At 52.5% G+C, this 26,045-nt stretch overlaps 1 long non-coding RNA gene across 1 annotated transcript in view; it reads left to right on the top strand.

Moving 5' to 3' along the window:
- The window catches only part of LOC134929398 (uncharacterized), a 42,355-nt gene extending 26,167 nt beyond the window's left edge, over positions 1–16,188 (top strand). Inside the window, exons 2-3 of the long non-coding RNA XR_010178560.1 lie at positions 445–897; positions 15,115–16,188. This is a non-coding gene — a long non-coding RNA (uncharacterized LOC134929398). The remainder of the gene's footprint in view (positions 1–444; positions 898–15,114) is intronic.
- Positions 16,189–26,045: the final 9,857 nt, after the last annotated feature.

Raw genomic sequence — 26,045 nt, 5'->3', positions numbered from 1 at the left:
TAAACACGGATCTCTCCGTGTGTACCCCCCTTAATTTGGAAATTCTTGTGCTAAGCTCTGGAGATAAAGGGGCAGATGTATTAAGCCTGGAGAAGTGATAAAGCAGTGATAAGTGCAAGGTGATAACGCACCAGCCAATCAGCTCCTAACTGTAAATTTACATATTGGTGCTGATTGGCTGGTGCGTTATCACCTTGCACTTATCACTGCTTTATCACTTCTCCAGGCTTAATACATCTGCCCCAAAGTACCAACCAACCAGTTCCTGTCATTTTTCAAACACAGCTTTTAACATGGCAGTTAGGAGCTGATTGGCTGGTACTTTATATCTGTCCAAGGCATAATGCATATGTGATGCCCGGCATCTGCTCCCCCCCCAGCCCCTGCTAAATACAACTGCGGCTGATGATCCCCGCAGGGGTTAATGGACTGTTTGTTTGCTAGGCAACCACAGCCACATGGAGGACACTAGGACCCAGTGCCAGGGAGAATGGGTCCTACGGAGCGGGAAGACAGACCCCGGGGATTGGCTGGCTCGGATCGGGCTGAAGGAGGAGGAGGGGTTGGCGCCGAGGGGAGAGGGGAACCTCCGCCGACCGGTAGAAAGAGAGAGCCACTTGCGGGAGGACCGGATGCTGCACACCGCCGCGCTGACATCGGCCGTGTGGAAGAGGGAAAGCAGCTGCTGGAGTCAGCGCTACCGCTGACGGAGAGGGAGTCACCAGCCAGCCGTGGAGGAGAGCCGCGGGCAGGGGAGAGCAAGCCGCCAGACAGTGCAGGAGAAGGGGATAAGTGCTGCTGCAGCCGCGGCAGGAGCCGACTGCGATCTGGGGAGCGCCGTGCACCTGAGCACCCAAGAGGAAGGGAGAACCACATCTGGACCCCGAACAGAACCAGGTACCTGCTCCCCATGTTGAGCCCCCCCCCCTGTATTAGTCAGGATCTAGAGACAGCCCTGTCCACTCACCCCCTGGAAATCACACCAAGACCCGGATATGCGGCACCAACCAATCCATTGTGCAACCCTCCCCGTTACCACTGATGCCTGGTCACTAAACATTTAACCCTGTATCATCTCTAACCCCTATATTCCTTTGGAGTTACTACGAGCCTTACGTGGACTCACACCTGGACCTTCAGGACATTATATAGCGTCAGAGACTCTGATAGGAGTTCATAGCGCCACCCGGTGGCCCATTAATTTAATGTTGAAATTCTCTTACATTCGTATCTCAAATATGACCTCTTGCATTTGTTATTTCTAATATGATAACGTGTCCATTGATGTAAGAAAAGTGTTCAAGTTGATGTTGAAAAGTGTTCATTAAATCACTAATGTAATATGAGATAATGTGCCTTAGTGGATTGTACTGAGTTTACCCACCTGCGAATCCAAGTCACTTAACCAGGGTAGTACCCATTCTTGTTTTTTTTTACAATAAATCTGCGTTATTGTATCATACCGTAGTAATCCTTACACACTTTGGGGGTGTTGTCCATACAGGGGTATCCCCGTCCTTCTGCCTAAATCCTATACAGGTGTTCTACGCAGATCCAGGAGGAGCCGCACTTGGGAACAGGTCGACCAGAACAGCCGCAACAGGACAGACCGGAAACTCCAGGTACGCTAACGTATCACAATTGGCATCCGCAAACAGGATACAAACAAGATGACCGATCCACGGGTTCCCGCTACACCCACATCAGCATCCGGCAGGAGAATGCTGCCAGCGTCACCCGGGCAAAGAAACACGACCACCATGGCGGCATCACCGTTGACTATGCCCTACTATTTTGGAGCACCATGGTTACCGACATATGCAGGAAAACAAGTTCCGGCTTCGAGTACATTCAAAGAATTTAAAGACAAGATGTATTCCATGTTCCGTCTGTACCCACTAACCGAAGAACAGAAAATAGAGATCGTGATGGGTCAATTGACGGATTCGGCACTCTCACCATCAGACAGGCCAGAAGGCTACCCAGCACAAGCCAGTGGCCACCCAGCACAGGCCAGCAGACCCCAGCTCCATCAGATAGGCCAGTGGGTCAACCAGCACAGGCCAGCTGGCCCCCAACACCATCAGATAACCAGCAGGCCACCCAGGACAGACTAATAGACCCCCGGCACCATCAGACAGGCCAGTAGGCCAACCATCTCAGGCCAGCAGACCCTGGCATCATCAGGCAGGCCAACGGGCCAACCAGTACAGGCCAGCAGACCCTTGGCACCATCAGCTTAGGCCAGAAGGCCAGCCAGCACAGGACAGCAGACTACCAGCGCTAGCTGGCCCCCGGCACCATCACACAGGCCAGTGGGCCACCCAGCACAGGCCAGCAGACCCCTTTTTGCTATCAGACAGGTCAGCGGGCTACCCAGTCAGGCCAGCGGGCCACCCAGCACAGGCCAGCAGACACCAGGTGTCACTGACCTAGGTTGGGGGTGTTGTGAACTCGGGGGTTCTCCCGATGGTAGGGGAGAGGAACCACAGTTGGGTCGGAACAGGGATGACTTGATATAGGTCTTCCTCATACAGGACTCTGACAGTAAAGCTTGGTGAAAATATTAAAGGACTTTATTGCAGGACGGGAGCAACACAATGTCACATAACAGAGAAGGAGTGTATGGAGAAATGTCCAGGAAGTACTTGTGAATGATGGTAAAAGATACTGGTGACTGAAGAACTTGAGAGCGGTGGTTAAAAGACACTGATGATTTGAGGAACTTGAGAGCGGTGGTTAAGACTCTGATAATTTGAAGAACTTGAGAGCGGTGGTTAAAGACACTGATGATTTGAGAGCGGTGGTTAAAGACACTGATGATTTGAAGAACTTGAGAGCGGTGGTTAAAGACACTGATGATTTGAAGAACTTGAGAGCGGTGGTTAAAGACACTGATGATTTGAAGAACTTGAGAGTGGTGGTTAAAGACACTGATGATTTGAAGAACTTGAGAGCGGTGGTTAAAGACACTGATGATTTGAAGAACTTGAGAGCGGTGGTTAAAGACACTGATGATTTGAAGAACTTGAGAGCGGTGGTTAAAGACACTGATGATTTGAAGAACTTGAGAGCGGTGGTTAAAGACACTGAGTATTTGTATAACTGGAGAGCGAGGGTTAAAGATACTCAGGACTTGTATAACTTGAGAGCGAGGGTTAAAGACACTGAGGACTTGTATAACTTGAGAGCGAGGGTTAAAGACACTGAGGACTTGTATAACTTGAGAGCGAGGATTGAAGACACTGAGGACTTGTATAACTTGAGAGCAACGTTTACCTGCAGCCCACGCTGACTCCAAGAAGCACTGGTGACTGGAGCGCAGTGGAACCCAGCAGCGGCTGGGAGCGCTGGAAGCTGTGCAACAACTGACACCGGGAAATGCTGGAGACACTGGGGTATGCTGCAGAGAGATCCGCTGAGAACAGAAGCACTGGCATCCACTTCTGGGGAAAAGACGATACTCAGGCGCCGAGGCTCTGCCCGGCGTCTGCCTTTGAATCTCCCGCCACCGCTGGATTGGCGGAACAGTCCGATGACGTCACCTGCTCCCCGCCCACGTGATGCCGGGTGTCATGGCGGCGCCCCTGCCCCGGGGAACCGCCGGGAGCCGCGCCAGCCAGACGCCGGAGCCCGTGGACCACCGAAGGCCGCAACACAGACCAGCAGGCACGCAGGGGTAAGTGCGGCGAACGCCACCCATGGCGTGTGACAGTACCCCCTCCTCCAGGAGTGGCCCCCTGACACTTTCCAGGTTTTGTTGGATGTCTGGAATGGAAAATCCGCACCAGTCGGGGAGCCATAACTTCAGTAGCCTTGACCCAGCTCCTCTCCTCGGGGCCAAAACCTTTCCACTCCACCAAATACTGTAGATTCTTGTGAAGATAACGAGAGTCGAGAATAGCTTTGATTTCAAAGTCCGTTCCAGCTTCAGACTCAGCAGAGGTTGGCCTCGGGGATTTTAAATGGAACCGGTTTAAAATAAGGGGGCGAAGGAGAGAGACATGAAAGGAGTTTGGTATCCGGAGGTGGGAAGGCAATCCCAATTTGCAGACAACCGGGTTCAGGACTTGTAACACGGGGTAAGGACCAATAAACTTTGGGGCGAACTTCATAGTTGTCACCCTTAACCGGAGGTTGCGGGTGGAGAGCCATACCCTGTCACCAACCTTGTATTGGGGAGCTGCTCGTTGCTTCCTATCCGCAAAGAACTTATAGCGGCCGGAGACTCTCTTGAGATTAGCATGAACTCGACTCCAAATTTGGCTGAAGTGTCGAAGAGTAGAGGCTGCAGCAGGAACATCCTCCGGAGGACAAATGGGTAATTCAGGAACTTGAGGATGGAACCCATAATTAATGAAAAATGGGGACTCACCAGTCGAAGAGTGGTACAGATGATTATGGGCAAACTCGGCCCATGGCAACAGTTCCACCCAATTATCTTGCGAGGGAGAGAGATAAACACGGAGAAAAGACTCTAAATCTTGATTGACGCGTTCAGTTTGCCCATTGGTTTGTGGATGGTAAGCAGATGAAAACTTGAGTTTTATTTGTAAGGCCGCACAGAGAGCTCTCCAGAATCTTGTAGTGAATTGTACCCCCCAGTCAGAGACGATTTCCTGAGGTAAGCCGTGCAGGCGGAAATGTTCTCGGATAAATAACAACGCCAACTTGGGAGCTGATGGTAACCCGGTCAAAGGTACGAAATGTGCCATCTTAGAGAAACGGTCGATAATTACCCAGACAGTATTGTGACCCTTGGAGAGGGGCAATTCGGTGACAAAGTCCATAGAGATATGGGTCCAAGGCCTCTGAGGAATGGACAGTGGATGCAACAACCCCGCAGGAGGCAAACAAAGAATTTTGTGCTGAGCACACTGAGGACATGAGCTGACATAATCTTGAATATCCTTCTTCATAGTGTCCCACCAGTAAGACCTTCGTAGAAACTCCCACATCTTTTGAACTCCAGGGTGACTGGAAAACTTGGAAATATGAGCCCACTGCAACAACCTTGGTCGAAATTTAGCTGGCACAGACATTCTCCCAGGAGGAGGACCCAGAGCGGTGGGAGCCGCTGACATAGAAACTGGACTGAGAATCAAAGCCTTCTCAACGGAATTCTCCTCATCCGAAGCTGTTAAGGAACGGGATAAAGCATCAGCCTTGGTGTTAAAAGTCCCGGCCCGGTACTTAATAACAAACGAAAACCGAGTAAAGAAGAGCGCCCATCTAGCTTGACGGGAATTCAAGCACTGGGCCGTCTTGAGGTACAGCAAATTCTTATGATCAGTGAAAATTGTAATTAGATGTTTAGCACCTTCCAAAAGATATCTCCATTCCTCCAAGGCAGATTTTATTGCCAAAAGCTCTTTGTCTCCAATGGTGTAATTCTGTTCCGCAGGAGAGAATTTGCGAGAATGGAAACCACATGGATGTAACTTCCCATCTGGAGCGTATTGCGAAAGCACGGCACCTATGCCTACCGTGGAGGCATCAACTTCCAAAAAGAATGGTTTTGAAAAATTTGGTTGTTGAAGTACTGGAGCGGACATAAAGGCTGCCTTTAACTGAGCGAACGCTGCTACAGCTTCGGAGGACCAATGACTTGGGTCAGAACCCTTCTTGGTTAGGGCAGTAATAGGTGCCACGATGGTAGAAAATCCCTTTATGAATTTCCGGTAGTAATTTGCAAAACCCAGAAATCGTTGTACCGCTTTCAAGGAAAGAGGCTGAGTCCAGTCCCGGATGGCAGTGAGTTTCTCTGGATCCATACGAAGCTCCGTGCCCGAAATTATGTAACCAAGAAATGGAATAGAAGGAACCTCAAAAGTACATTTGGAAATCTTGCCATAAAGATGATTCTCTCGCAATCAAAGAAGTACCTCCTTGACCTGTATTCTGTGCTCTGTGAGATTTTTAGAAAATATCAGAATGTCATCCAAATATACCACTACACTTAGGTATAGCATATCCCGAAAGACTTCATTAATGAATCCCTGGAAGACTGCAGGGGCGTTGCTGAGGCCAAACGGCATTACCAGATACTCGTAATGCCCGTCCCTGGTATTGAAGGCCGTCTTCCATTCGTCCCCTTGTCGGATACGTATCAAATTATAAGCTCCCCTTAAATCAAGCTTGGTGAAAACTCGGGCTCCGCGAACTCTATCAAAAAGCTCCGTAATGAGTGGCAAAGGATACTTATTCTTAATGGTGACATCATTTAGACCACGATAGTCAATACATGGTCTCAGCCCTCCGTCCTTCTTCTTCACAAATAAAAAACCCGCCCCCGCCGGGGAGGTAGAGGGGCGGATGAATCCTTTCTGCAGATTAGACTTGATATAGTCCGACATAGCTTGGGTCTCGGGTAATGATGATAAGGGATAAGTGCGACCCCGAGGTGGCATTTTCCCCGGAATGAGCTCAATGAGGCAGTCCCAGGGTCTATGCGGTGGTAGCTGATCGGCCGCTTGCTCCGAGAACACGTCAGAAAACTCCCAATAAGCCTCCGGAATGAGCCCTTCATCTGACTTGGAAGATACACGGAGTGGATAGACAGGGGTGAGACAATTCGAATGACAAAAAGGACTCCAAGATGTTATCTGTGTCGAACTCCAGTCGACGTGAGGGTTGTGAAGTTTGAGCCAAGGAAGGCCAAGAACCAGATCGTGGGGCATCTCCCGAATCACTAGAAATTCCAGGTGTTCTTGATGCAGAGCTCCCACTTGCAGTTTGATTGGTACTGTACAACTTGAAATCAGACCGTTAGAAATTTGGGTACCATTGATAGCAGTCAACGTAATAGGTCGTTCGACCGACCGTAGCTGAAAACTCAGATCCTGGGCACAGGAAAGGGAAATTAAATTCCCTGCAGCCCCTGAGTCCAGCAGAGCCTTAACTTGTTTGGCTATTGACCCAGAGAACAGAGACACGGAGAGTAAACAGTCCACTGGCGGAGAAGGTTTAGAAGAAACCCCTAGCTCGACTCCTCCGGAACAAGCTAGGACTGCCCGTTTCCCGGGCGAGACTTGCAAAACTTGAGAAAATGATCCGCGGCTCCACAGTAGAGGCAGAGTCTACCCTCACGACGACGCTGACGTTCCTCCGGGGACAGCCGAGATCGATTAATCTGCATGGGTTCATCAGGACTTGGGATAACCGTCTGCTTAGACGAAGAGATCGGACCCTTGATCGATCTGACCGACTACGTTCGCCACCTCGTTCCTGCATGCGAAGATCCACCTTTACACAGAGTGAGATCAACTGTTCTAAAGAATCCGGCAAATCTCTAGTGACCAACTCGTCCTTTAGACGATCGGAGAGCCTGTTCCAAAAGGCAGTCCGAAGGGCATCATTATTCCAGCGCAGTTCTGAGGCTATGGTCTGAAAATTAATCACATACTGTCCCACTGAACGAGAGCCTTGTCGGACACGAAACAAGTCTGCAGAGGCAGCGGTCGTCTTGCCGGGCTCATCAAAGATCCTTCGGAATGACGCAATGAAATTGGTGTAACTAGAAACCAATGGATCAGATCGCTCCCATAATGGAGACACCCAATCCAACGCTGAACCCTCGAGCAAAGAAATAATGTATGCCACCTTGGACCGATCAGTAGGGAAGTTATGTGAAAGCAGTTCAAAATGTACCTCGCACTGATTGAGAAAACCACGGCAATTCTTTGGATTCCCATTATAGCGAGAAGGAGTAGGGAGCTGAAGGCGTGACCTGGTTCCAGAGGAGGATGGAACATTACTAGAGACAACCACTGGAGCGGGTACTGGAGCTGGGGCCGGTACTACTGAAGCCAGAGAAGCCTGAATTTGATCCAGCCGGCCAGATAATTCCTGGAGGTAATGCATCACCTGGCCCTGTGCTGCTTCCTGACTTTGTACTCGAGAAATCAAGTCCTGGATGGTACTTGCCTCTGGGCTCCGATCCCCCGGGTCCATGAGGCCTGAGTATACTGTCACTGACCTAGGTTGGGGGTGTTGTGAACTCGGGGGTTCTCCCGATGGTAGGGGAGAGGAACCACAGTTGGGTCGGAACAGGGATGGCTTGATATAGGTCTTCCTCATACAGGACTCTGACAGTAAAGCTTGGTGAAAATATTAAAGGACTTTATTGCAGGAAGGAAGCAACACAATGTCACATAACAGAGAAGGAGTGTATGGAGAAATGTCCAGGAAGTACTTGTGAATGATGGTAAAAGATACTGGTGACTGAAGAACTTGAGAGCGGTGGTTAAAAGACACTGATGATTTGAGGAACTTGAGAGCGATGGTTAAGACTCTGATAATTTGAAGAACTTGAGAGCGGTGGTTAAAGACACTGATGATTTGAGAGCGGTGGTTAAAGACACTGATATGAAGAACTTGAGAGCGGTGGTTAAAGACACTGATGATTTGAAGAACTTGAGAGCGGTGGTTAAAGACACTGATGATTTGAAGAACTTGAGAGCGGTGGTTAAAGACACTGATGATTTGAAGAACTTGAGAGCGGTGGTTAAAGACACTGATGATTTGAAGAACTTGAGAGCGGTGGTTAAAGACACTGAGGATTTGTATAACTGGAGAGCGAGGGTTAAAGATACTGAGGACTTGTATAACTTGGGAGCGAGGGTTAAAGACATTGAGGACTTGTATAACTTGAGAGCGAGGGTTAAAGACACTGAGGACTTGTATAACTTGAGAGCGAGGATTAAAGACACTGAGGACTTGTATAACTTGAGAGCGACGTTTAACCTGCAGCCCACGCTGACTCCAAGAAGCACTGGTGACTGGAGCGCAGTGGAACCCAGCAGCGGCTGGGAGCGCTGGAAGCTGTGCAACAACTGACACCTGGAAATGCCAGAGACACTGGGGTATGCTGCAGAGAGATCCGCTGAGAACAAAAGCACTGGCATCCACTTCTGGGGAAAAGACGAGGCTCTGCCGGGCGTCTGCCTTTGAATCTCCCGCCTCCGCTGGATTGGCGGAACAGTCCGATGACGTCACCTGCTCCCCGCCCACATGATGCCAGGTGTCATGGCGGCGCCCCTGCCCCGGGGAACCGCCGGGAGCCGTGCCAGCCAGACGCCGGAGCCCGTGGACCACCGAAGGCGGAGGCCGCAACACAGACCAGCAGGCACGCAGGGGTAAGCACAGCGAACGCCGCCCATGGCGTGTCACACCAGGCTCCATCAGACAGGCCAGCGGGCCACACAGCACAAGCCAGCAGACCCTCTCTTGCAATCAGACAGTCCAGCAGGCCATCCACTACAGGCCAACAGACCCCCAGCACCATCACACAGGCCAGTTGGCCCCTTCTTGCTATCAACAGGTCAGCGAGCTACCTAGCACAGGTCAGTGGGCCACCCAGCACAGGCAAGCAGAGCCCCAGCGACCATCAGATAGGACAGCGGGCCACCCAGCACAGGCCAGCTGGCCCTGGCACCAACAGACAGGCCAGCGGGCCACCCTGCACAGGCCAGTAAAACTCTGGCGCTATCAAACAGGCCAGCAGTCCCCGGTGCCAGCAGGCGAACCATCTCAGGCCAGCAGATCCCCTTCTTGCTATCAGACAGGTCAGCAGGCTACCCAGCACAGGTCAGAGGGCCACCCAGCACAGGCCAGCAGACCCCCAGCGTCATCAGATAGGCCAGCAGGCCAACCAGTACAAGCAAGCAGACCCTTGGCGCCATCAGACAGGTTAGCGAGCCATCCAGCACAGCGCCATAAAACAGGTCAGCAGGCCACCTAGCAAAGGCCATCAGACCCCTGGCTTCATCAGACACGCAAGCTTGCCACCCTGCACAGGCCAGCAGACCCCCTCTCGCCATTAAGCAGGTCAGTGGGCTACCCAGCACAGGCCAGCAGACCCCCAGCTCCATCAGACAGGCCACCCAGCATAGGCCAGCAGACCCCCTCTCGCTATCAGACAGGCCAGCAGGCTACCCAGCACAAGCCAGTGGCCACCCAGCACAGGCCAGCAGACCCCAGCTCCATCAGATAGGCCAGTGGGGTAACCAGCACAGGCCAGCTGGCCCCCAACACCATCAGATAACCAGCAGGCCACCAAGGACAGACCAATAGACCCCCGGCACCATCAGACAGGCCAGCAGGCCAACCATCTCAGGCCAGCAAACCCTGGCATCATCAGGCAGGCCAACGGGCCAACCAGTACAGGCCAGCAGACCCTTGGCACCATCAGCTTAGGCCAGAAGGCCAGCCAGCACAGGACAGCAGACTACCAGCGCTAGCTGGCCCCCGGCACCATCACACAGGCCAGTGGGCCACCCAGCACAGGCCAGCAGACCCCTTTTTGCTATCAGACAGGTCAGCAGGCTACCCAGCCAGGCCAGCGGGCCACCCAGCACAGGCCAGCAGACACCAGGCTCCATCAGACAGGCCAGCGGGCTACACAGCACAGGCCAGCAGACCCCCTCTTGCAATCAGACAGTCCAGCAGGCCATCCACTACAGGCCAACAGACCCCCAGCACCATCACACAGGCCAGTCGGCCCCTTCTTGCTATCAACAGGTCAGCGGACTACCTAGCACAGGTCAGTGGGCCACCCAGCACAGGCCAGCAGAGCCCCAGCGACCATCAGATAGGACAGCGGGCCACCCAGCACAGGCCCGCTGGCCCCTGGCATCAACAGACAGGCCAGCGGGCCACCTTGCACAGGCCAGTAAAACTCTGGCGCTATCAAACAGGCCAGCAGTCCCCGGTGCCAGCAGGCCAACCATCTCAGGCCAGCAGATCCCCTTCTTGCTATCAGACAGGTCAGCAGGCTACCCAGCACAGGTCAGAGGGCCACCCAGCACAGGCCAGCAGACCCCCAGCGTCATCAGATAGGCCAGCAGGCCAACCAGTACAAGCAAGCAGACCCTTGGCGCCATCAGACAGGTTAGCGAGCCATCCAGCACAGCGCCATAAAACAGGTCAGCAGGCCACCTAGCAAAGGCCACCAGATCCCTGGCTCCATCAGACACGCAAGCTTGCCACCCTGCACAGGCCAGCAGACCGCCTCTCACCATTAAGCAGGTCAGTGGGCTACCCAGCATAGGCCAGCAGACCCCCAGCTCCATCAGACAGGCCGCCCAGCATAGGCCAGCAGACCCCCTCTCGCTATCAGACAGGCCAGCAGGCTACCCAGCACAGGCCAGCAGACCCCCAGCACCATCAGACAGGCCAGTGGGCCACCCAGCACAGGCCAGCAGAGCCCCAGCACCATCAGATAGGCCAGCGGGCCATCCAGCACAGGCTTGCATGCCACCCAGCAATGGCCAGCAGACCCTTGGTTCCATCAGACAGGCTAACGGGCCACCCAGCACAGGCAAGCAGACCCCCAGCTCCATCAAAGAGACCAGCGGGCCATCCAGCACAGACCAGCAGACTTCCAATGCCATCAGACAGGACTGCGGGCCACCCTGCATAGGCCAGCTGGTCCCACTGCCATCAGACAGGCCAGTGGGCCAACCATCTCAGGCCAGCAGACCCCCGGTGCCATCAGAAAGGCCAGCGGGCCACCCAGCACAAGTCAGCAGACGCCTGGCACCATCAGACAGCACCCAGCACAGGCCACAAACCCCCGGCACCATCAGACAGGTCAGCCGGCCATCCAGCATAGGCCATCGGATCCCCAGTGCCATCAGACAGGCCAGCGGGCCACCCAGCACAGGCAAGCTGGCCCATGGTGCCATCAAACAGGCCAGCGGGCCACCCAGCACAGGCCAGCAGACCTCCAGTGCATCAGACGGGTGTACTACGAGTGGCCGGCTGTCGGGATCCTGGCGCCGGGACCCCACCGCTGGAATGCTGGCAGCAGGCTGAGCACAAAAGAACCCCTTGTGGGCACAGTGGCGCTGTTTATTCTCCCTCCAGGGGTGTTGTGGACACCCCAAGAGGGAGAATAGTTGTCGGTATACTGGCTGTCGGGATCCCGGCGCCGGTATGCTGAGCGCCGGGATCCCGACAGCCGGTATTTGGAGTGCCTCCCCCATCAAACAGGCCAGCGGGCCACCCAGCTCAGGCCAGTAGACCCCCAATACCATCAGACAGGCCAGCAGACCCCCAGCGACATCAGACAGGCCAGCGGGCCACCAAGGTAAGGCCAGCAGACTCCAGCACCATCAGACAGGCCAGCAGGCCACTCAGCACAGGCCAGCAGACAGGCCACAAGCGGGCCACCCGGCAGACAGGCAACAAGCTGGCCCCTAGCTCCATCAGACAGACCACAAGCCAGCCATCTGGCACAGGAAATCAGACAGGCTACAAGTGGGCCACTGGCACCATCAGATAGACAACAAGCAAGCGTCCTGACACAGGCCATCAAACAGGCCACAAGTGGGCTCCTGGCGCCATCAGACAACACACAAATGGGCCACCCGGCATAGGCTATCAGACAGGCCACTAGCGGGCCACCCGGCACAGACCATCAGACAGCCCAGCAGCTCCATCTGACTGGCGTGGGGTCCAACACCACTAGCTGACAGGTTAGAGGGCACCAGCACCATCTGCTAGGCCATTGTGCCCCCCAGCATAATCTGCCAGGCCATTGGCCTCCAGCAACAATTGATACTCTAGCTAGGCCGCCGCATTTACTGACAGGCTATTGGGCTCCCAACACCATGTGACAAGCCAGAATGCTCCCAACACCATCTGACAGGTCAGCTGGCAACAAATGAGAGGCCAACACCGACACCACCATCGGAGAGGTCACCACCCCAGCACCATCTAAGATAAATGCCCCCCTTTGTGTGTGATTAGCATATAACAGCTGGAATATTCTCACCCAAATGATCTGCTCCTCAGACTCTTCCTCCAAATACAGCCACAGCAGTGTTTATTTATTTTCTCTCCTTTTTGCTTCCCACTGACACCCCAGTGGCAGTGCCATTTCTAGCAGTGGGCGAGCTGTGCGATCGCACGGGGCACCCTCTGCAGCACTTTGTGGATCCTCTTCTGCTCCCCCTCCTCCCTCTTCCTTAGTACTCTGCTTGGGGGGCAGAGTTTTTGCAAAATGATGCGGTTGCGTTGTGACATCACGACACAAACGCAACTTTCCGTGAAACTCCACCCCACCGAGTGGAGTACTATGGACGAGGGAGAGCAGAGCCCCATGGCAATGAGCATTACCCTTGGCAACGAGCATTACTCTTGGCAATGAGCATGGATCCCAGCACATGACACCCCTGGCTATGAGCATGACAACCAGCGCATGAAACTCTTGCTAATGAGCATGACACCCAGCGCATGAAACCCCTGGCAATGAGTAGGTAATTTAAAAGTAATTAGAAGCTTTACTGTAGGGCATAACGTATCACGGGCATTGCGGTGTATAGTACTATATGGTGCAAGGGGCATAATAAGGGGCAATACTGTGTGGGGCTTAATATGGTGGAATGTTTTTTCTTTTTCCTGTCGTTGCCGAGGTCTGTTGTTGCAGCTTCAAAAACTGGAGGGGTAAGGTAGTCTTTTTCTGCGAGGTCACGCCTATTTTAGCGATGACACGCCCATTTTAGTTAGGCCATGCCCCCTCTCTGGATTTTATGTCTACGGTGAAGGAGGGGGGGTGTTTTGCCTTTTTGAATGTCTAATGGGGTGGGAGCGCATTTTTTTAATGCTCCCACTGGGAGCCAAAATGTCTAGAAGCAGCCCTGCCCAGTGGCTTTGCTGGAAGTCACTGTAAAGATTTCTGCTCTGACTCCTGTATTAGTCTTGTAGGGGGGTATTCAATTGTTTGACAAGTCAGTTGGGTGTCTGTTTTTTCCTATCTAATAGTCTGGGGAAAAAAGACACCTAACTGACTTTTCAAACAATTTAATTCCACCTGTAGTGTCTTTACTTAGCCTTGATGTCTCCCCCTCACAAGATGGCCACCAGAGCTGTTCTCTCACTTTTTACAGACCAACTGCCACTGACCAACTGCCTTTTCTCTCCTACCAGTTGTTGCCAGTCTTCCTGTTGACCAATCACAGGGCTCCTCTCTGCTTGTGCATGTGCAGAAAAGCACAATATTGAGCGATAGATGTAATACCTCCATTATTGGGGGTATTACATTAGTAGTATGTTTACATAGTAAGATTAGTTATCATTTAGTCAACAAGATGTTAAGTGGGGTACTCACGGAGCGATAATCGAAGCAATCTGACTAGATTGCTTAGATTTTCAGCAAGATCTGTCCGTGTGTACCCACCACAGCGATAGCGATGTGCGGCCCCGCGCGACGCTGTCGCTGCTGCTAGATTGGCCTGCATGCATCTAGCAGGTCGCTCATTTCACCCGCTGGGTAAAATGAGTGCCCCCCCCCTGCACGTTCAGCACACATCCGCCGTGCTTAGCATCTCTCCCCTGATCTGCTGGTGAGTACTGGCCTTTGCTGTAAAGGCCAGTACTGACGGGAGAGATGTGTGCTTAGCGATCTTAACACAGACCGCTCAGCACACATCTCTCCCCCCGCGCAGCACAGCGCAAAGTGTGCTGAGCGAGGAGGGGGAGACGGGGGGCCGCTCACTTCACACAGCGCTGAAGAGAGCAACCCGCTAGATTGAGACTGCATGCAGGCTCAATCTAGCACCGGTGATAGCGATGTATGGGGCCGCGCATCGCTATTGCTGGAGGCATACACACGACAGATCCCTGCTTAAAATCTAAGCAATCTAGTCAGATTGCTTAGATTTTAAACACGGATCTTTCCGTGTGTACCCCCCTTAATTTGGAAATTCTTGTGCTAAGCTCTGGAGAGAGATAAAGGGGCAGATGTATTAAGCCTAGAGAAGTGATAAAGCAGTGATAAGTGCAAAGTGATAACGCACCAGCCAATCAGCTCCTAACTGTAAATTTACATATTGGTGCTGATTGGCTGGTGCGTTATCACCTTGCACTTATCACTGCTTTATCACTTCTCCAGGCTTAATACATCTGCCCCAAAGTACCAACCAACCAGTTCCTGTCATTTTTCAAACACAGCTTTTAACATGGCAGTTAGGAGCTGATTGGCTGGTACTTTATATCTGTCCAAGGCATAATGCATATGTGATGCCCGGCATCTGCTCCCCCCCCAGCCCCTGCTAAATACAACTGCGGCTGATGATCCCCGCAGGGGTTAATGGACTGTTTGTTTGCTAGGCAACCACAGCCACATGGAGGACACTAGGACCCAGTGCCAGGGAGAATGGGTCCTACGGAGCGGGAAGACAGACCCCGGTGATTGGATTACTCGGATCGGGCTGAAGGAGGAGGAGGGGTTGGCGCCGAGGGGAGAGAGGATGGTCGGTGTGTGACACGCGGCTGACCTCCGCCAACCGGTAGCAAGAGAGAGCCACTTGCGGGAGGACCGGATGCTGCACACCGCCGCGCTGACAGCGGCCGTGTGGAAGAGGGAAAGCAGCTGCTGGAGTCAGCGCTACCGATGACAGAGAGAGAGCCGCCAGCCAGCCGTGGAGGAGAGCCGTGGGCAGGGAAGAGCAGCCGCTGGAGTCAGCGCTACCGCTGACGGAGAAGGAGCCGCCAGCCAGCCGTGGAGGACAGCCGCGGGCAGGGGAGACCAAGCCGCCAGACAGCGCAGGAGAAGGGGATAAGTGCTGCTGCAGCCGCGGCAGGAGCCGACTGCGATCTGGGGAGCACCGTGCGCCTGAGCACCCAAGAGGAAGGGAGAACCACATCTGGACCCCGAACAGAACCAGGTACCTGCTCCCCATGTTGAGCCCCCCCCCCTATATTAGTCAGGATCTAGAGACAGCCCTGTCCACTCATTCCCTGGAAATCACACCAAGACCCGGATATGCGGCACCAACCAATCCATTGTGCAACCCTCCCCGTTACCACTGATGCCTGGTCACTAAACATTTAACCCCGTATCATCCCTAACCCCTATATTCCTTTGGAGTTACTACGAGCCTTACGTGGACTCACACCTGGACCTTCAGGACATTATATAGCGTCAGAGACTCTGATAGGAGTTCATAGCGCCACCCGGTGGCCCATTCATTTAATGTTGAAATTCTCTTACATTCGTATCTCAAATATGACCTCTTGCATTAGTTATTTCTAATATGATAACGTGTCCATTGATGTAAGAAAAGTGTTCAAGTTGATGTTGAAAAGTGTTCATTAAATCACTAATGTAATATGAGATAATGTGCCTTAGTGGATTGTACTGAGTTTACCCACCTGCGAATCCAAGTCACTTAACCAGGGTAGTACCCATTCTTGTTTTTTTTTTTACAATAAATCTGCGTTATTGTATCCTACCGTAGTAATCCTTACACACTTTGGGGGTGTTGTCCATACTGGGGTATCCCCGTCCTTCTGCACAAATCCTATACAGTTGTTCCACGCAGATCCGGGAGGAGCCGCACTTGGGAACAGGTCGACCAGAACAGCCGCAACAGTACAGACGGGAAACTCCAGGTACGCTAACGTATCACAATTGGCGTCCGCGATCAGGATATGAACAAGATGACGGATCCACGGGTTCCCGCTACCCCCACATCAGCATCCGGCAGGAGAATGCTGCCAGCGTCACTCGGGCAAAGAAACACGACCACCATGGCGGCATCACCGTTGACTATGCCCTACTATTTTGGAGCACCATGGTTACCGACATATGCAGGAAAACAAGTTCCGGGTTCGAGTACATTCAAAGAATTTAAAGACAAGATGTATTCCATGTTCCGCCTGTGCCCACTAACCGAAGAACAGAAAATAGAGATCGTGATGGGTCAATTGACGGATTCGGCACTGCGGGAAGTGAAGGCATGGGAAAACAGTGAAAAGAAGACCGTTGAATGCATCTTCAAGAAACTGGTGACCATATTCGACTGCCAGACCATAGCAGAATTAAAGAGCCACCTTTATGCGAGGAAACAAAGACCTGACGAATCACTGTGAGACTTCGCGTTGGCCCTACAAGAAGCTGCAAAGGCTATACAGGCCCTGGATGAACGAGAAGTCAAAGGGATAGACAGAACGTTAACAGACCTGTTTGTGGAAGGGGCAAGAGGAGAGACGATTCGCTCTCAAATGCGCATGGAGAGACGACAACAACCAGGGAGCTCCTTCTCTGAATTCAAAGAGACTATGCTACAGATCCTTAGGAAAAATCAGCGTAATAATGTCGAGAAAGACGCGTCTTCGGAGTGGAGTGAAGAGGACAGCTACAACCGCGCTGCTCAGGAAGCCAGACGGACTAACCCAAGTAGGAGCAGTCCTCCAGCAAGCGCAAGCCTCACCGGGACCAGATTCTACGTAAACGCTCAATCAGAAGCTGGCGGAGATGACAATGAATTTCTCCCGAATGAGCCGAAGGATGGATGAGCTCGACAGGGATCAAGATAGGAATAGACGTCGAGAATGGCGGCAAGAACGAGGTGGGCGGAGTCGTCCTCGCTGGGACGTGGTAAGAGAATCTGGCCGAAGACCCACCGACCAGTTCGACTCTCAGGGGAGCCCGATATGCAGAGGGTGTCTACAGAGTGGCCATATCGAAAGGAACTGCCCTGCGGCTGCTTTAAACGAAGAACTCCTGAGGCAACGGACCGACCTTCGGGAGAGGAATCAGTAAGTGGTCCACTGCCCCAAGAATGGTCCAGGTACGTCGGAGAGTGCCCGCATCTGAAGATCTGGATCAATGGAACCGAAATGCCAGCTCTGTTGGATACTGGGTCGCAAGTCTCCACCATCCGGATCACAGAGTTCCTTCAGCACTGGGACGAAGCCGCCATTGTGTCCCCACCGACAACCTGGCTCCATCTGCTGGCCAGCAACGGGCAACCCATAATGTATCAGGGTTACTGGGAAGCGAAAACGAAAATTGGAAACACAACATTACCCCGGCAAGGGTATCTCATCACCACTGCTCCTAACACTCACCTACCTCCCATCATCCTGGGCATGAATGTCTTGAAGAACTGCCCTGATGAGCTCGTGGAAGCCCTTCGGCAGGAGATGCAGATAGCAGCCCCGGTGGAGCGGAGAGCTTTGCAACAGACGGTGCACCTGCTGGAGAGGGAGAAGAAATTCACCAACAATCGAGGGGAGGTTGGGAAGGCCAGAATCGCCGACCACTGGTCTATTCTCTTGAGGCCGAACTCCGAACATGTAATTTGGTGTAGGGCGAGAATCGGTCCAGGAGGACGAGATTATGAAGCCTTGGTGGAACCCTGTGACTCGGAGGGCCAACAACCCTTCGCGGTGGCGAGAACGCTAGCAAAGGTGGAACACGGAAGAGTGCCAGTACGCATATTGAACCCGCACCCCTATGTTATCAGACTACACAAGCGCTGCCTGGTGGTGAAAATAAGCTTAATCGACTTCCAAGACATTGTGGGCCAGGATGTGACCACAGCTGCCCAAGAGACGGCGACCGAGGGGCCGTCGACAATGGACCAAGAACCCCCATAGTGGGTGTGGCCGGAGAGGCCTCAGCCACGTGGAAAATGGCCGCCACGGCACTGAAGGGGTTAACCCCTAGTGCCCGACGCCATGTTGCGGACAATAGGCGCTTGGCGTCACTGTTAAACGTACTTACGGCGCTGGGCGCGGACTGTTTAAAAGTTTGTTTAATGATGTGTTTTAACATGTCATATGTAGTGCTCTGTGCACAATTGTAGGATTGCATGTTTAACTGTATTTATTTTATATTCAAGGTATGGTCAGCTGTCTCTTAAGGGGGAAAAATGCACTTACTATAGATGTCTGAATAATCATCTCCTGTCAGTAGGAAGTGGCATGCTAATGGCCCTGTCCTAGCAGAGAGGTGTGAATGACAATACCTTTTGATGTGTAAGTTCCTTAGAGAGAGGTGCTAATCACGGGGGATCTGGGCTTGCCTGGAGATGTGAATGAGACAGAAACATTTGTATTTTGAAGCTATGTGATAAATTTATCAATAGTGAATGTTAATCTGATACCAAACGTTGTCTGGGTGACAGGAAGGAGGATATTGTTTTATTGCACTTATATCCTTGTAAAATGTGATTTATTGGTATTTTGTAAAATAACCTGATTGGTTGGAGAAGACAGGGAGGGCTTACCCCCCTGTGATACTGTGTGGAAAATTGACATAAAAAGGAGACCTGCGTGCCTCCAGTATTGTAATTGTACCATCTTATTCTGCTGGAACATCTTGCTGTATGCTGTTGCCCCTAGCAATAGGGAAGAGTTCTCTTTAGAACTATATTTGAGCAAATAAACATAATTGCCTCAAGAAGATTGCTTCATCTTGTGACCTACAGGGTTATGCCAACCATAGCCCCGTCCTCCGGCTGTCCAGGGAAGCACCTAACGTCTCCAAGTTCCGCCTTCCGCCAGCTACCGGTAGAGGCCTAGCAAGTGGCTAGTGGGGATTCGTCAGCACCACACAGGTGTGGTAAGGCAGTGCGTCGGCACATACAGAGCAGAACCATGGTTCCAAACGCCACGGCAGGTTAGGAGTTTGGTGGTGGCAGCATAAACCCGCCCACAACGCAGTGGGTGGAGTCAGTAACAGGCGGTTACTGACGGTAAGCGGGAATCCCCTATGTGGTCAGGCCTCGTGTGACTTGACCTTCCATTCTGTGCGCAGCCAACGGGACGCGAAAGCGGCGAGTGCTTTCGTACGGAACCGTCCTGTCACAGTGGGCTGATATTCAGGTCGGCAACGCAGATACCCCCAACGAACAGAAAACGGGAGTGTTACGAGTGGTGCGGCGGAATGCAGCAGCTTTTAGCCAATACCCTTCTGATTTCGGAAGAGCCGACAAAGTGTACCACCATATTCCTACAGGGACGACCCCTCCTATCAAGGAGAGACACCAACCCCTTCCCCCAGCCTTGTACCAGCCTGTGAGAAAAATGATAGCGGAGATGAAAGACGCAGGAGTTATCAAAGAAAGTCACAGCCCATGGGCAGCTCCGCTAGTGATCGTTAAGAAGAAGGATGGCAGCCTACGCTTCTGCGTTGATTACCGCCTACCCGCTCCCTCGGATCGAAGAGTCCTTGACGGCCCTGAAGACTGCCGCATACTTTTCGACCCTTGACCTCACCAGTGGATACTGGCAGATTCAGATGGCCCCCGAAGACATGGAAAAAACAGCCTTCACAACGCCGATGGGTCTTTTTGAGTTCGAAAGGATGCCTTTCGGGCTTTGTAACGCGCCCGCCACATTCCAACGCGTCATGGAACACTGTCTTGGACAGCACAACTTCGAGATGGTCTTGCTATACCTCGATGACGTAATAATTTTCTCGAAGAGTTACGAGGACCACTTGCAACATCTAGAAGAAGTGTTCCAACAACTGACAAAATGTGGTCTGAAACTTAAGCCCACGAAATGTCACCTGCTCAAACCCAAGGTCCAGTACTTAGGCCATGTCATCAGCGCGGAAGGCGTGATGCCCGACCCTGAGAAGGTCCGAGTTGTTCGGGACTGGCCAGTGCCGAAGACCGTTAGGGATGTCCGAAGCTACCTCGGGTTCGTGGGCTACTACAGACATTTCGTGGAACACTTTGCCAAAGTGGCAGCTCTGTTGCATGAATTGCTGAGAGGCCAGTCTGGCCGCGAAAGGAGGGGATCGTCACCAGTGCAGTGGGGCGAAGAACAGCAACAGGCCTTCCACCAGTTAAAGACCTCCTTGACGGAAGCCCCGCTGTTGGCTTATCCCGATTACGAGCAGCCGTTCCAAGTCTGCACAGACGCCAGCCATCGTGGATTGGGAGCCGTATTGTCTCAGGTGCAGAATGGGCGCGAGAGAGTAATTGCATATGCCAGTAGAGGATTACGCAAGACAGAACGAAATTGCGAAAATTACAGTGCTTTCAAATTGGAACTGCTCGCCCTAGTCTGGGCCGTCACAGAAAAATTCAAACACTATCTCACTGCGACACCATTTATCATCATGACGGACAACAACCCCTTGGCGCACCTGTCCACTGCCTGGCTCGCCGCCCTTGAACAGCGATGGGTATCCCGGCTCGCCAATTTCCAATACACTTTGTCCTACAGGAGTGGGAAGTCCAACGGCAATGCCGACGCTCTGTCCCGGTTGCCCACCACCGATGTGGCGGAAGAAGGAAGGGATGTTGAGGAAGAAATAGAAGCCCCTGTCTTCAAGGCCTCGAAGAAAAGATGGACGGTCACCTCAGATCCATTAGCCGTAACGGACCAACAGCGATCGGATTTGTCCGAAGCCCCTGCTGTAGACTGGGAAGCGATCCAGCAACAGAATCCAGTGCTGAAGGAACTCACAGCCCTCCTCCGACGTAACCACCAACTGACCCGGGCACAACGTGCCGAAGCGGATCCGGAGCTGGTAAAGTTACTGCGACATCGGAGACAATTTCACCTGAAACAAGGCATCTTAGTACGTACCAGTATTGACCCCGGTACTCACCTGACAGTGAACCAAGTGGTTGTTCCCAGGAAACAGGCAAATTTCCTACTTACCGCCTACCACGACAAGTCAGGGCATGTCGGTACACAAAAAACGGAAGCCATCTTGCGTACCCGGTACTTCTGGATAGGTCTGCATGATGACGTAGAACGATGGTGCTGGGACTGTGTCCCCTGCAACCTGAAGAGACGCCCAGATGCACATCAGAAGGACCATTTGCACCCCATCAAGAGTCACCGTCCGCTGCAAATTGTCGCTCTCGACCACGTGAAACTAGAGCCCAGCACCAGTGGACACAACTATGCCTTAACCATGACCGACCACTATAGCAAGCTCTTAGTGGCGGTCCCTGCGAAAGACTTGACTGCTAAGACTACGGCCGAACTATTCCTGAAACACTTCGCCAGGCCCCACGGGTACCCCGAGTGCATACTAACTGACCAAGGGCCTGCCTTTGAGTCTTGGCTATTCTACGAACTGTGCTCCTACTATGGCTGCCAGAAAGCAAGTACGACAGCGTACCACCCACAGGGTAATGGTTTGTGCGGGAGAGCTAACCAGACTCTCATTGGGATGCTCAGAAGCCTACCAGCTGGAGACCGTGCCCGTTGGCCGACCTTGCTGCCCGAACTCGTCTACCTCTACAATAATGCGGAACATTCCTCCACCGGTTTCACACCATACTATCTTATGTTCGGTCGACAAAGTAAACTGCCTCAAGACCTAGAGCTTGCCTCCGCGCTAACGTCTCCTGCCACTCCACGACTGGGTCCGTGAGCATCAGCGGAGAATTGAAGCGGCTAGAGAACTGGTGGAGATGCGGATGGGAACCGCCCGACACCGCCAAGAAAAGAATTACAATGCAACCATCCGTCCTACGCCTCTGTACGTGGGCGACCTTGTTTGGAGGAAATGGAATCACCGCACTAGTAAGTTGGACCCCATGTGGGAAAACGCACCCTATGTCATCATCAGCGTCCCGGAGGGAGAACGGTTCACCTATGAGATCCGCCGAGGTCAAGATGGGACCGTCAGTGTTGTGTCCAGAGAGCAACTCAAGCCTTACACCTCCGAAGTATCACCAGAAACAGAAAACTCACCTGCGGCGGAAGGGCGGGGATCCCCGGGGGGCATACCCTTACTCGACCCCATGGAGCTCTTACTCTTTATGGGCGGTCCACCCACATCGAGCTCAGCGTCTCATGACACCCTCGCACCCGTGGTTAATGAGCCTGTAGAGGGTCAGAGTCGGCCCAATCCAGTCACTACCCACAATGAGAACAGAGTCCCCATGGTACAGATTAGAAGGTCGGGACGTAGCACAAAGGGCGTCCCGCGCCCCAGGTACAGGGAATAAGCTAATACTTGATCTGTAAATACGTTGTTTAGGAATGTATATGTATGTTGGTACCCAACTCGGTTATGTTCACCTGTTTACTACTGTGCGCACCTTGAAAGACTGTGGCATTGACTTCCACAGGGGGAATATGTGATGCCCGGCATCTGCTCCCCCCCAGCCCCTGCTAAATACAACTGCGGCTGATTATCCCCGCAGGGGTTAATGTACTGTCTGGTTGCTAGGCAACCACAGCCGCATGGAGGACACTAGGACCCAGTGCCAGGGAGAATGGGTCCTACGGAGCGGGAAGACAGACCCTGGGGATTGGCTGGCTCGGATCGGGCTGAAGGAGGAGGAGGGGTTGGCGCCGAGGGGAGAGAGGATGGTCGGTGTGTGACACGCTGCTGACCTCCGCCAGCCGGTAGAAAGAGAGAGCCACTTGCGGGAGGACCGGACGCTGCGCACCACCATGACAGCGGCCGTGTGGAAGAGGGAGAGCAGCCGCTGGAGTCAGCGCTACCGCTGACAGAGAGAGAGAGCCACCAGCCAGCCGTGGAGGAGAGCCGCGGGCAGGGGAGAGCAGCCGCTATAGTCAGCGCTACCGCTGACGGAGAGGGAGCCGCCAGCCAGCCGTGGAGGACAGCCGCGGGCAGGGGAGAGCAAGCCGCCAGACAGCGCAGGAGAAGGGGATAAGTGCTGCTGCAGCCGCGGCAGGAGCCGACTGCGATCTGGGGAGCGCCGTGCGCCTGAGCACCCAAGAGGAAGGGAGAACCACATCTGGACCCCGAACAGAACCAGGTACCTGCTCCCCATGTTGAGCCCCCCCCCCCTGTATTAGTCAGGATCTAGAGACAGCCCTGTCCACTCACCCCCTGGAAATCACACCAAGACCCGGATATGCGGCACCAACCAATCCATTGTGCAACCCTCCCCGTTACCACTGATGCCTGGTCACTAAACATTTAACCCCGTATCATCCCTAACCCCTATATTCCTTTGGAGTTACTACGAGCCTTACGTGGACTCACACCTGGACCTTCAGGACATTATATAGCGTCAGAGACTCTGATAGGAGTTCATAGCGCCACCCGGTGGCCCATTCATTTAATGTTGAAATTCTCTTACATTCGTATCTCAAATATGACCTCTTGCATTAGTTATTTCTAATATGATAACGTGTCCATTGATGTAAGAAAAGTGTTCAAGTTGATGTTGAAAAGTGTTCATTAAATCACTAATGTAATATGAGATAATGTGCCTTAGTGGATTGTACTGAGTTTACCCACCTGCGAATCCAAGTCACTTAACCAGGGTAGTACCCATTCTTGTTTTTTTTTTTACAATAAATCTGCGTTATTGTATCCTACCGTAGTAATCCTTACACACTTTGGGGGTGTTGTCCATACTGGGGTATCCCCGTCCTTCTGCCCAAATCCTATACAGGTGTTCTACGCAGATCCAGGAGGAGCCGCACTCGGGAACAGGTCGACCAGAACAGCCGCAACAGGACAGACCGGAAACTCCAGGTACGCTAACGTATCACACATAGACCCCTCTATTACTGTATGTAGCAATTCAAAGATACTCACATTTGTCAATGTACAGCACTATACAGTATATCTTGACTTACTGTGTTAATTAACTGTATATGTTACATCTGGCCACACACTTTATGCACCCCACTTCTTCCACACATTATAAGGATGTGAGAAAATAAACCTTTTTAAAATGACTTCACCTTACATATAGGCCCTCATTCCGAGTTGTTCGCTCGGAGTTTTTCATCGCATCGCAGTGAGAATTCTCTTAGTGCGCATGCGCAATGTTCGCACTGCGACTGCGCCAAGTAACTTTACTATGATGAAAGTAAGTTTACTCACGGCATTTTCATCGCTCCGACGTTCGCATTGTGATTGACAGGAAATGGGTTTTACTGGGCGGATGCACGGCGTTTTAGGGGCGTGTGGCTGGAAACGCTACCGTTTCCGGAAAAAACGCAGGAGTGGCCGGAGAAACGGTGGGAGTGCCTGGGCGAACGCTGGGTGTGTTTATGACGTCAGCCAGGAACGAAAAGCACTGAACTGATCGCACAGGCAGAGTAAGTCTGAAGCTACTCAGAAACTGTTAACTCGTTTGTAATCGCAATATTGCGCGTACGTCGGTCGCAATTTTAAGAAGCTAAGATTCACTCCCAGTAGGCGGCGGCTTAGCGTGTGTAACTCTGCTACATTCGCCTTGCGAGCGAACAACTCGGAATGAGGGCCATAATTTCTTCTTGTAGCCTTCAGGTGGTGTAGGATGCTATTATATGTTGGAGATGGTTCTGGAACAGGAAGGTATAATATAGCTGCATCTTACCCAGGTACACTTCTATGTCTATTATCAGTGCAGACTTCCACAGAATAGTGTCAGATGTTAGCAGTGCTGTGGCTTCACCTGAAATGGGGGTTTGGGTGTAGTCTAATACCCCTTTTCCACTAGTGATGCGGGTCGCAGCTGGGAGCCTGACACGGGTGCTACTCAGCTGCGACCCGCATCAGAGCCCCCTTTCCCACTGCACTCACCAACCCGGCATATTGCCGGGTTGGTGACGCTGCTGGTGACGCGGCAAGGGCGACGCTGGGAGATCATATGATCTCCCAGCGGTGCCCTTCCATACACTGTGAACGGGAGCCGTGTCGCATCAACACAGCTTCCATTTACACTGCACAACTTACCGAGTTGAACTCGTGTTCAACCAGGTAAGCTACTTGGGTAAGATTCCCGGATCACTTGATCCGGGTTTTTGCAGAGGGAGCCGTTTCCACTAGCAAAAAACACAGGTAAATGCGCACCCTCGTGCATTTACCCGTGTTTTTTGAGCTAGTGGAAAAGGGGTATGAGTGAAGGTTCCAGTCACGGGGCCTGGTGCAGAGAGGTGCAGGCAAATCCTGCTCAGCTGCCATTTCTCACGGATTATCAAGTGCAAAAAATAGGATTTTAATACCTACCGGTAAATCCTTTTCTCTTAGTCCGTAGAGGATGCTGGGGATGCTTCAAGAACCATGGGGTATAGACGGGATCCGCAGGAGATAAGACTTTGAATGGGTGTGAACTGGCTCCTCCCTCTATGCCACACTATAAGACTTTGAATGGGTGTGAACTGGCTCCTCCCTCTATACCCCTCCTCCAGACTCCAGTTATAGGAACTGTGCCCAGGGAGACGGACATTTAGAGGAAAAGGATTTATTTAATTATTTTAAACTAAGGTGAGATACATACCAGCTCACACCACTAACACGCCATACAACATGGCATTCAACAACAACGCATGCAACGGCATGACCAACAACAGTCACAGATTGA

Source organism: Pseudophryne corroboree, chromosome 1 (genome assembly GCF_028390025.1).
Source record: "Pseudophryne corroboree isolate aPseCor3 chromosome 1, aPseCor3.hap2, whole genome shotgun sequence".
NCBI lineage: Eukaryota > Metazoa > Chordata > Amphibia > Anura > Myobatrachidae > Pseudophryne > Pseudophryne corroboree.
The sequence above is the reverse complement of the archived record's forward strand: the minus strand, read 5'-3'. Positions and strand labels throughout refer to the sequence as shown.